We start from the raw sequence: 10,908 nt of genomic DNA on the forward strand, positions 1-10,908 counted from the left end.
GTTGTTCAATCTCTTATTTACCGTGGTAACTCCAAATTGTACGGACATGGTAACTCCGTACACTTCACCCTGAACTTCATCTCCTCATCCCTTTCATTACCCAAGCCTCTCTAAGCCTTCATCTCAACTCCTCATCTCAACACTCCCCCTCAAGCTTAGCTTTGTGAAAGCCTAAGCTTGGATAGCCATGAGATATTCCTCATTAAAAACCTCACCAAGGAAAACCCATTGGGATAAAACCTTGATGAGGGAAAAAGAGTAAAGACCTCACAGCCAAGGGGATCAGCTCCTTCTCTTCCCAAGATCAATGAGTCCCAATCTGATATGAATGGACTCCATTGTCTTCTGTCTTGCAGCCTTAGTGAACACATCAGCCAACTGATCTTCACTCCTAGTGTAGCATGGCAAGATGACTCCTAGGACAATCATCTGCCTCACCTTGTGACAATCAACTTCAATGTGCTTGGTTCTCTCATGAAACACCGAGTTGGAGGCAATGTGAAGCTTGGTTATCACAATGCATTGTCATTGGCGTGGCTTGATCAATCTGCAAATGCTTCAAGATGCCTTTGATCCACACCAGCTCGTTGGTAAGCTTCAGCATAGCTCTATACTCAGCTTCTGCACTTGAGCAAGAGACCACCTTCTGCTTCTTACTCTTCCACATAACCAAGTTGCCTCCAATGAATGTGCAATAGCCTGTGGTTGATCTCCTGTCTGCTCTATCACCAGCCCAATCCGCATCACAGTATCCAACCACTTCAGTGCTACCATTGCAACCCATCCATACTCCTTGATCAGGTGAGCCGTTGAGATACATCAAGATTCTCTCCACCATACGCCAGTGATGCTCCTTAGGCACTTGCATGTGTTGACTCACCTGATTCACAGCAAAACAAATGTCAGGTCTAGTTATGGTAAGGTAAATCAATTTACCAACTAGTTTTCTATAGAGTTTAGGATCCTGATAAGGTTTGCTATCTTCAATCTCTCCCTCTCGTGGGACTTTGTAGCCATCCTCCATAGGCATCCTTGCTGTCTTGCCTCCATAAGGACCTGCACCTTTCAAAAGATCAAGTGTATACTTCCTTTGGGACATGAATAAACCTTCCTTGGATCTACATATCTCAATTCCAAGAAAGTATTTCATTTCTCCCAAGTCTTTAATCTCAAACATGGATTTAAGGAACTCCTTGGTTGCTATGATACCTTCCTTATCACTTCCTGTGATAATGATATCATCAACATACACAAGGAGTGCAATCATACCTGAGGGAGTTGTGAGTGTGAAGAGAGTGTGATCTAGTTCAGACTTCTTGAAACCTGGGCCATTAAGAGTAGTGCTCAGCTTGTTATACCAAGCTCTTGGTGATTGTTTCAGCCCATAGATAGCTTTCTTCAGTCTCAACACATTCCCTTTCTTTACTAAGTGTTCCAAGCCTGGAGGTGGATGCATATACACTTCATCCTCAAGCTCTCTTTGTAGAAATGCATTCTTCACATCCATTTTCCATAAGCCCCATCCAAGATTCACAGCCAAGCTTAATACAATCCGGATTGTGTGTAGCTTAGCCACTGGTGCAAAGGTCTCAATGTAATCTTCTCCATACGTTTGAGTAAAGCCTCTTGCAACAAGTCTTGACTTCTTCCTCTCAACTTGACCATCAGCCTTATACTTGATTGTGAAGATCCATCTACTAGTCACAGCCTTCTTCCCTTTTGGTAACTCACTCTCATATCATGTATCATTCTTGATCATGGCTCCTGCCTCAGCTCCAACTGATTCCTTCCACTCCTTGTCTTGTATTGCCTCTTCATAGCTTCTTGGGACATAACCCTAATCCAAATTTACCATAAATGCGCAATGTGCTTTAGGATATTGAGCAAAGGAGCACACAGCTTGAGAAGGATGCTCCACTGCTTGGGCATTGTAGTACACTCTCGTGTTCACCCAAGAGGAAGGATCCTTCCTCACTCTTGTGCTTCTCCTCAATTCTGGTTGTTGAACTCTCACTGTTTGCTCTTGAACGTCTGGTTCTTCTTCTACATCCTCAACTGATGCTTCTACTTCTCTTTGTTCCTGCTCACCTTGATTGTGAGAGCCTGAACTCATCTCCCTTTGTTCCTGATTCAAGCCGGCTTCATCACCATCTCGGCCTAAACTTGTCTCCATTCCTTCCTCATTCAAGCCGGCTCCTTCTTGGCCACTTTCTTGAACTTCAGGCTCATTTCCCCCCTCGCGATCATGGTGAGAGTCTCCATGTTGTCCTCTTTGACCAGAGTTCTGATCCTGGGACATCTTGATTCCTAGCCCCTCTAGGATAATCCTTAACACCCCAGCCTTATCTGAGGTGAGATCCTTCAAGTCTTCCTGATTCTTCTCATCATAATACCCACGGGATTCAATGAACTTTACATCTCTAGATGTAAGTACTCTTCTTGTGACAGGATCATAACATCTATAACCCTTTTGAGTGGTTGAATATCCAATAAACATGGCTTTGGTGCTTCTAGCTTCAAGCTTGTTGCGCAGCTCTCCTGGAATCAACACATAACACAAGCATCCAAAGACTCTCAAGTAATCTAGAACCGGCTTGTGTTTGTTCAATACTTCAAATGGAGCATGATCATCCAAAACTCTGGTAGGAGTCCTGTTGATCAGATAACATGCTGTGGAGACAGCATCACTCCAAAACTTCTTGGGAACATTTGCTTGAAGCATGAGAGACCTTGCCACTTCCATTAGATGCCTGTTCTTTCTCTCAGCCACACCATTTTGCTGAGGAGTATATGGGCAACTAGTTTGATGAAGTATTCCATGTTGAGCTAGGTGCTGCTTGAACGCCAAGCTTGTATACTCTCCTCCATTATCTGATCTAAAAATTTTAATCTTTGCATGATAATGGTTAGTCACATAAGCTTGAAAGTTTTTAAATGCATGAAGTACCCTATCTTTGGTTTGAATTAAGGTTAACCAGGTGTATTTGGATTTTTCTTCAATGAATGTGACAAAGTATTTATAATTATCCCTTGACAAACAAGGTGCAGTCCACACATCAGAATGAATCAAATCAAAGCAATTTTCATAGACCGTTGAAGATTTTGGAAACACATTCTTACAATGCTTGCCTAAGATACAAGCTTCACAATCTTTATTCTCATACATAACACCTGGTACCATTAAGTTCAAAGGTTTAGCATGAGGGTGACCTAGTCTAGCATGCCACAATGCATTCTTATTTAAACTAGTGACAGAATCAGAAGCAAATGTAAATGAACAATGACTAGGATCAGAAGCAAGATCTTCAAGTAAATAAAGGTCTCCTTTAGTAACTCCTTTCCCAATCATCTTGCTGCTCTCAATATCCTGAAACTTCACATCATTAGGACTGAATATAACATTACATTGCAAGTCAGTAGTGCATCTCTTAACTGACAATAGATTAGATGTGAACTCAGGCATATAGAAGGCTTTAGATTCTTTTTCAAACAACTTAAGTTTTCCTATTCCTTTTATGGGAATCTTATCACCATTAGCAATCATAACATGTCCATTTGCAGGTTGAATGTCCTTAATCAATCTAGTGTCACTTATCATGTGATGAGATGCACCAGAATCAATTATTAATGCTTTAGACATGTTTCTAGCAATATGAGCTTGACAGAGAATACTATCTGGTTTATATCCATTTTACTCTTGAGTATACTTTCAGTCCTATCAAGTCTAGGTTCATTCTCAACACAATCAGACACACTCTTGATCATAGATGCACCAAATGAATAACCAAGGTTGATACTACTTTTGTTACCGTTTTCCTTGAGCATCTTGATGAAGGCGTCCATGTCTGAGAGCCGGATGTAGTCATTGTTGCTTGAACCTCCAGTGTACGCCACCAGTGACTTTCCATCACCCACCTCACGCACTTCTCCTTCACTTGTCCTGCTTGAGGAGCCAGCACCCATAGAGCTCTCAGTCATATGTGCTCTTGCTTCCTTCTCCTTTAAGAACTTCGCCGGCTACAAGTGAGGGTGGAGTATCCAGCATTGAATCTTCTTGTGTCCATGCTTCTTGCAGTGATCACAATTCCCATTGAACCTCTTGTCTTCATACTTGCCATGAACCGCCTTGTTAGCTTGAGGAGCTTCAGTCTGATTCACTTGGGACGCATGATTTGCCAATGTGAGTTCTCCTTTGCCTCCAAACAGTCCAATGGAGCCTTGTTCTTTCTGAATCTGTGCACACACGTCCTCTAGATCAGGTAGCTTATCAGCTCTCAACATGTGCTTGATGAGACTGTTGTAGGCCGGGTTTAGTGTGAGAAGCAAGCCGAACACTTTGTCTTGCTCCCGCCTCTCATTCAACTGATCTGGATCAGTTGTACTCGGTCTCAACATCTCTAGCTCTGACCACAATGCCTTGAATCTTCCCAAATGCTTGGTGAACTCCATGTCTTCTTGTGCAAGATTGTTGATGGCTTGCTTTACCTCAAAGACACGGCTCAGGTTCGAAATGTTCCCATACACCTTCTTCAAGGTGTCCCACAGCTCCTTGGCTGACTCACAGTAGCTGTATGCCTCCAATATCGCTGGCTCCAACGACCCATGAAGAACATACATCACCACCATGTCTTCCTGCTGCCACTTCTCTACAGCATCAACTGAGACCCCCTCTTGGTCTTCTTCCTGAGTAATGAGCTTCGGAGCTTCACCGGTTGTGATATGACTCCACAAGCCCTTACTCCCAATGGTTGTCTTCACCAGCCGGGACCAAACCAAGTAGTTGCTTCCCTTGAAGGTAATCGCCACTTTCATCTTCATGTTCTCCATCTTGTCACAGCTTAACTTCAAAAACTTGAGAGGGATGGAGCTTTGAACGGATGACTCTTGTATGAATGGATCTTAACTTGTTTAGAACTCGCGCACACACCAATTGAACACCCTTGAGCTCTGATCTTCCTCGGATGGCTTCAAAGCATCACCTTTGTTCTTCAGTGTCTCAAAATAAGAACTCAGATTCTTTGTAACTTGGCTCTGATACCATAAGAGTTTTAGATAATCTGAGTTTGTATGTGAAAGAGTAGAATGATTTAGGATGAATAAGGAGATGATTATGTGATTAGATGACTAGTGAGGAATCATTATGAAAGACTAGAGTGACTAATTGGATAGAACTGTCTGGTCTCTTATTAATGAGGAGATTACATATTTATACTTAGAGGACATAGGGTTTTCGAAATGGGTTAAGGTAGCTTAAGCATGTGAAGTCAAATGGTAAGAGCTGGCCGGTTTTGAATCCGTCCAATAGGGGCCATCACACGTTTGATCCCTTTGGCATCTTGGATCAGATGCCAAACACCTTTACAGCCTGTCCCAGCTGTAAAGCCGCGCCTCCTCTTATCCATAAACGGTCATCTCCCTTCTTTGGCCGTGACCTTCCCTTTGCATAAGTGTCTTTGGCCTTTCCCTCCTTCTTGTTGTTCAATCTCTTATTTACCGTGGTAACTCCAAATGGTAAGGACATGGTAACTCCGTACACTTCACCCTGAACTTCATCTCCTCATCCCTTTCATTACCCAAGCCTCTCTAAGCCTTCATCTCAACTCCTCATCTCAACACTAACACTCTCCTTGTGTTAGGATCATAGCACTTGTATCCTTTCTGACTTGATGAGTATCCAATAAACATTGCCTTGGAGCTCCTAGCTTCAAGTTTGTTTCTTAATTCTCCCGGTACCATCACAAAACACAAACACCCAAAGATCTTCATATGTTCCAATGAGGGCTTGTATTGGTTCAATACCTCAAATGGTGATAACCCTTGCAGAATCGGAGTTGGTGTTCTGTTGATGAGATAACAAGCTGTAGTGACCGCATCACTCCAGAACTTCTTAGGTACATTGGTTTGAAACATCATGGACCTGGCCACTTCCATCAGATGCCTATTCTTTCTCTCAGCCACACCATTCTGTTGTGGAGTATAGGGACAGCTTGTCTGATGTAGGATTCCATGCTGAGATAGATGGAGCTTGAATGCTTGTCCCGTGTACTCTCCTCCATTATCTGACCTGAAAATCTTTATCTTGGCATTATAATGGTTAGTCACATATGATTGAAAGTTCTTAAATGCATCAAGTACCCTATCTTTGGTTGGAATTAAGGTTAACCAGGTGTATTTGGATTTTTCATCAATGAAAGTTACATAATACTTTTGATTGTCTCTAGATAAGCAAGGAGCAGTCCAAACATCAGAATGAATCAAATCAAAACACTTCTCATAAACCGTAGTAGATTTAGTAAAGACAGTCTTACAATGCTTGCCTAAAATACAAGCTTCACAATCATTATTCTCAAAGGAAACACCTGGCAACATCAGTTTTAAAGCCTTATTATGAGGGTGTCCTAATCCAGCATGCCACAATGCACTTTTACTTAAACTAGAACCAGAAACAGAAGTAAACGAGCAGCTATAACTAGAAACAGGAGCAAGATCTTCAAGTAAATACAATTCTCCTTTAGTCACTCCCTTTCCAATCATCTTGCTGCTTTTAATATCCTGAAACTTCACATCATTAGGACTGAATATGACATTGCATTGCAAATCAGTAGCACATTTCTTAACAGATAACAAGTTTGAAGTAAATTCAGGCATATAAAAGGCTTTAGTTTCCTTATCAAACAGTTTAAGACTTCCTATTCCTCTAATAGGTATCTTATCTCCATTAGCTATCATCACGTTACCATTCATTGGTACAATGTTTTTAATCAAACTAGTGTCACTAAGTATATGATCAGATGCACCAGAATCAACTACTAAAGGTTTAATGGTATGTGAACTAGCAATATGAGCAAGGATACTAGATGGTTTGTGTTAGGTTTTCAGAGCTCAGGCTGTGTGTGTGAGAAGAAGCCACTAAGGGCGAAATGAGAGCTTGAACTGAAGAGAGAAAGGTCTGATGAAGAACAGTATGAACTTGGACGGAAACAAGAGATTTAGAAAGATTAAGAGATTTAAGTATAAGAAAGGGGTAGTTTGAGGGATTCTTATCCAAGAACACACTTTGTATTATGAAGGAGGAGGGGAAATCCCCCTCTCTCTCTTAAGAGACACAAAAACGTCCATACATAGCTTATTTATAAGCTTTACACATTGCAAACTCATAAACCCTTAATCTAATGGATAGAAATGACTGAATTGAAATGGATGGCTAGGATGGAGTCTGGTGGGTTGCTGAGGACGTGATGGATGCTGATTTGTTGATTCAAACTGGTCAAAGCAAGGGCTGGCTCCTGATTGGTTCCCTTAAGGCTCCCATGAACCTTGTTCACAAAGATGGCTAGATACATGGTCAAGGATGCTTTTTCTTTACAGCTCAAAGACAGCCTGTCATTGACCACGCCCTAGCTCTCCCTTATCCACAAACAGTCACAAGATAACTCAGGTTTGTCTTCTCTTGCGCCCTAAGTTTGCACAGCTTCATTTCAGGTTGATCCGGAACAAGTACGGTCGATGGTACGGACCGTCTGTCCGTACCTCTCCCTATTTTTGCACCAACTCCCAATCTTCTCAAATGGTTGAGTCTGAACATGATCTTGGTCGCCCTAAGTTCGTACGGTCCGTACCGTCCGTACCGATGCTCGACCCTATTTCTGCACCATCACCCAACTGACTCCAAATGGTGTCTAAGTATGTCTAAGTCCCTCCTGGACTTGACCCTAACTTTGCACACCTCATTTGGATACTTCTGGACACTCCTGAACACTCCTAAAGCCTTGATAGACAATCTCCGGAGGTCTTGCCCCATTCTCGCTCAAGACCCAAACTCAACCCAACTCCTCCTTTGGCTCCATTTCTTTCTTCAAGTCAACACTCCCCCTCAAACTTGACTCTAGGTGATCCTAAGCCAAGCTTGGAACCTTGAAGAACTCCCTCATTAAAAACCTCACCAAGGAAAACCCTTTGGGACAAAACCTTGATGAGGGAAAAAGAGTAGAGCCTTCAAGGCCTAGGGATTGGCCAGTGAGCCTATGTGCCTTAGTATCACTGAGGTTTAGGCACATAGGCTCTGGATCACGGCCTCTTCACTTCACCACACCTTCTTAGAATCTTCTATAGAACCGGCTTAGTGTCTCCCCCTTTCACCTGACTTCATGCCATCTTGAAAGGCTAGGAACGACCTGATCCTCTCCATTGAGTCTCCAAGTAAGGTACCTGATACATCATTCCACAAGTGTATCAGTTCTCAAGAGATAAACTTATCATGAATGTATATAAAGAGATTGATCAGGTTTACTCCCTTGTTTAAATGTTGAGGAGTGGCTGCTCTTCACACACCACTTGAATCCCTCACTTGCTGAGCTTAACAGCTCCTTCTCTTATCATGCAAGCTCATCCACACTCCCCCTCAAGCTTGAGACCGAGTATAGGAAAGGTCCAAGCTTGATGGTGAGCGCATGTTAGCTCCATGATAAGCCTTGTGGAGAGCACCTCCATCTCTTTCAGACTTGATGCTTGAATCCTCCACTACATCACCATTGCACTGAGGAGATACCTCAGCCCACTCTCCAAGCATCTCACACTAGCTTGTTGAGTGACATTCTTCTTCCCTCCACTTCGGCTGGATCACTCCATGATCAGCTTGCAATGGCCTTGAGTAACACAGGTCATCGAGCAACAGGATCATCAGGTGGCTCACTTTGCTCCCCTCCTCAAGCTTGGATTGAGTATGGGTCCAAGCTTGAAGTGAGCCTCAATGAGCCTTAAGATCAGGAGCGCAACATCTCATAGAGTGCGCTTCAACCACTGATAAACCCTTCCCTTTATCTCCAATGCCTTCTGGTCACCGGTCTCCTCTAGACTTAGGTGATGACCACTCGCCTTGTGTATCCACATACACCCCAGTGACCATTCCCAATGGGTAAAGTCTTCCTCTTCTACTCGGATTGATGATGGACACAGAGCACATCATGTGAACCTGAAACATCACTCAAACTCCAGCAAAGATAAAACACAAGCATTGGGATCAATCCTTGACTAATATCAAGTTTGATCTCCAATGTCACAAGCTATGCAACAGATTGAAACAAGCATTATCAAGTTCACATCTTTGCAAGCAATCTCTCTAAGTACAAGCAAGATCAAATCAGATTCAAGACAAGCTACTTAGGGATTTTAACTTCTACCTTAACTACACCTTAGACTTGAATCTAAGTGTATCAACCTAAGGCAGCAACAAGATGACAGTATGCTATATAACCTTAAACAGTTTCTAATTCATGAGTGCAACATGATCAGACAATACAATCTATCACACACTCATTTAGAACTGTGGCTAAGCAGTATTATCATCAATCAACATCAGACAATGCAAAACCTTAAGTTATTTCAGTTTAATGAAAGCTAATAGGATTTAGACAGTTTCTAACATCCTAGCTCAATCATAACCAAACCGGGCAAGCATTTCATTTCTCAACATCAAACAAGACTCAATAGCATCCTGGGACTAAACAAGACAATATTATCAAGCATTTTCAGTCATTAACCCACGGATGCAACATAAAGAACACAACACAACAGCCAGTTTCAATCACAAGCTCATATCAAGAAGGTTTAGGATTAGCTTACAACCAAGGAACCTGAGCTGGTTCCTTGAGCCTCCTTGGTAACAGGCCACGAATCTAGTGGATAAGAGAGCTGGATCGTCACCCAACACCTTCTCCTTATGTTCATAACCTCCTCCTTGACACCACAACACAAAAGGTTCCACCTTTCTTCACAGCTCCAAGTCTCCAACTTCAGGAACAAGATGAAAGCTTTCTTCTTGAAGTGTTTCAGCTTGGCACAGAGTTGAGACACGCCTTTAATGGACTGGAGAGAGGAGGAACGACCAGGAGACAACACCATAGCTTCAAACACCTTCTTTTTGAAGAGAGAGAACAGGCTGGACATCTTCAATGGTTTGGATCTGTGATGAGGCTAGACTTGTGATGTATATGCGGAAGCTGGAACCAAGTTCTGATGAACCTGGCTCTGATACCATGTTAGGTTTTCAGAGCTCAGGCTGGGTGTGTGAGAAGAAGCCACTAATATACACTTTTGTGTATTAGAGCATGATTCAACCAATCAGGATAATCAGATGAAAAGATTAAAGAGATTAAGAGATTTTAGTGAGAGAATAAAGAGAGAGACTCAAAACTCCATTAATTAATATCTGATGAGGTTTACAAGTATTAATAGAGAGAGCAACAAGGATTTTCGAAATGGATAAGCATGTGTAGTCAAAGGACAGGCTGGAACTTTTTTGAATCACTTGGCTGTGCTTTCTCACATGCTTGCACTAGTGTAAAAGCATCCTCTCCTTTCCAGCATCATACAGGCTGTCAAAGTGCTCCCTTATCCTTCCTTATCCTCCCTTATCCTCTTTGGTCGAGTTTCCTCTCTTCTCTTCACTAAGTTACCTTCTCATCCCATCAGATAACTTCCCCAAGTAGTTACTATGGTTAAAATAAAGTTACCACAGTAAAACACTAAAGTTACTGTCTCAGCCTCCTTGGTCTTCATCTCAATACTCCCCCTCAAGCATGACCAAGTAGAACAAGTCAAGCTTGGAAACCATGAAGACCTCCCTCATTAAAAACCTCACCAAGTAAAACCCATTGGGATAAAACCTTGATGAGGGAAAAAGAGTGGAGACTCCATGGTTAAGGGGCTCAGCTCCTAGGAGTGAGATCAATGAGTCCAAGCCTTGATAGTATGGACTCCATTGTCTTTAATCTCGCTGCCTTAGTAAACACATCTGCAAGCTGATCTTCACTTCTTGTATAGCATGGCAGAATCACTCCCAAGATAATCATCTGCCTCACCTTATGACAATCCACTTCTATGTGCTTTGTTCTCTCATGAAATACTGAA

The 10,908-nt window shown here is 42.4% G+C and overlaps 1 long non-coding RNA gene across 1 annotated transcript; it reads right to left on the reverse strand.

Annotated features, from left to right (window-relative positions):
• Positions 1-7,043: 7,043 nt before the first annotated feature.
• LOC125582075 lies at positions 7,044-10,203 on the reverse strand. The gene is made up of 2 exons (XR_007319924.1): positions 8,291-10,203; positions 7,044-8,208 (listed from the first exon to the last, which is right to left on the reverse strand). It is a non-coding gene; the product is annotated as an uncharacterized LOC125582075 (long non-coding RNA).
• Positions 10,204-10,908: the final 705 nt, after the last annotated feature.

This window comes from Brassica napus, chromosome C2 (genome assembly GCF_020379485.1).
Source record: "Brassica napus cultivar Da-Ae chromosome C2, Da-Ae, whole genome shotgun sequence".
NCBI classification, from domain to species: Eukaryota; Viridiplantae; Streptophyta; class Magnoliopsida; order Brassicales; family Brassicaceae; genus Brassica; species Brassica napus.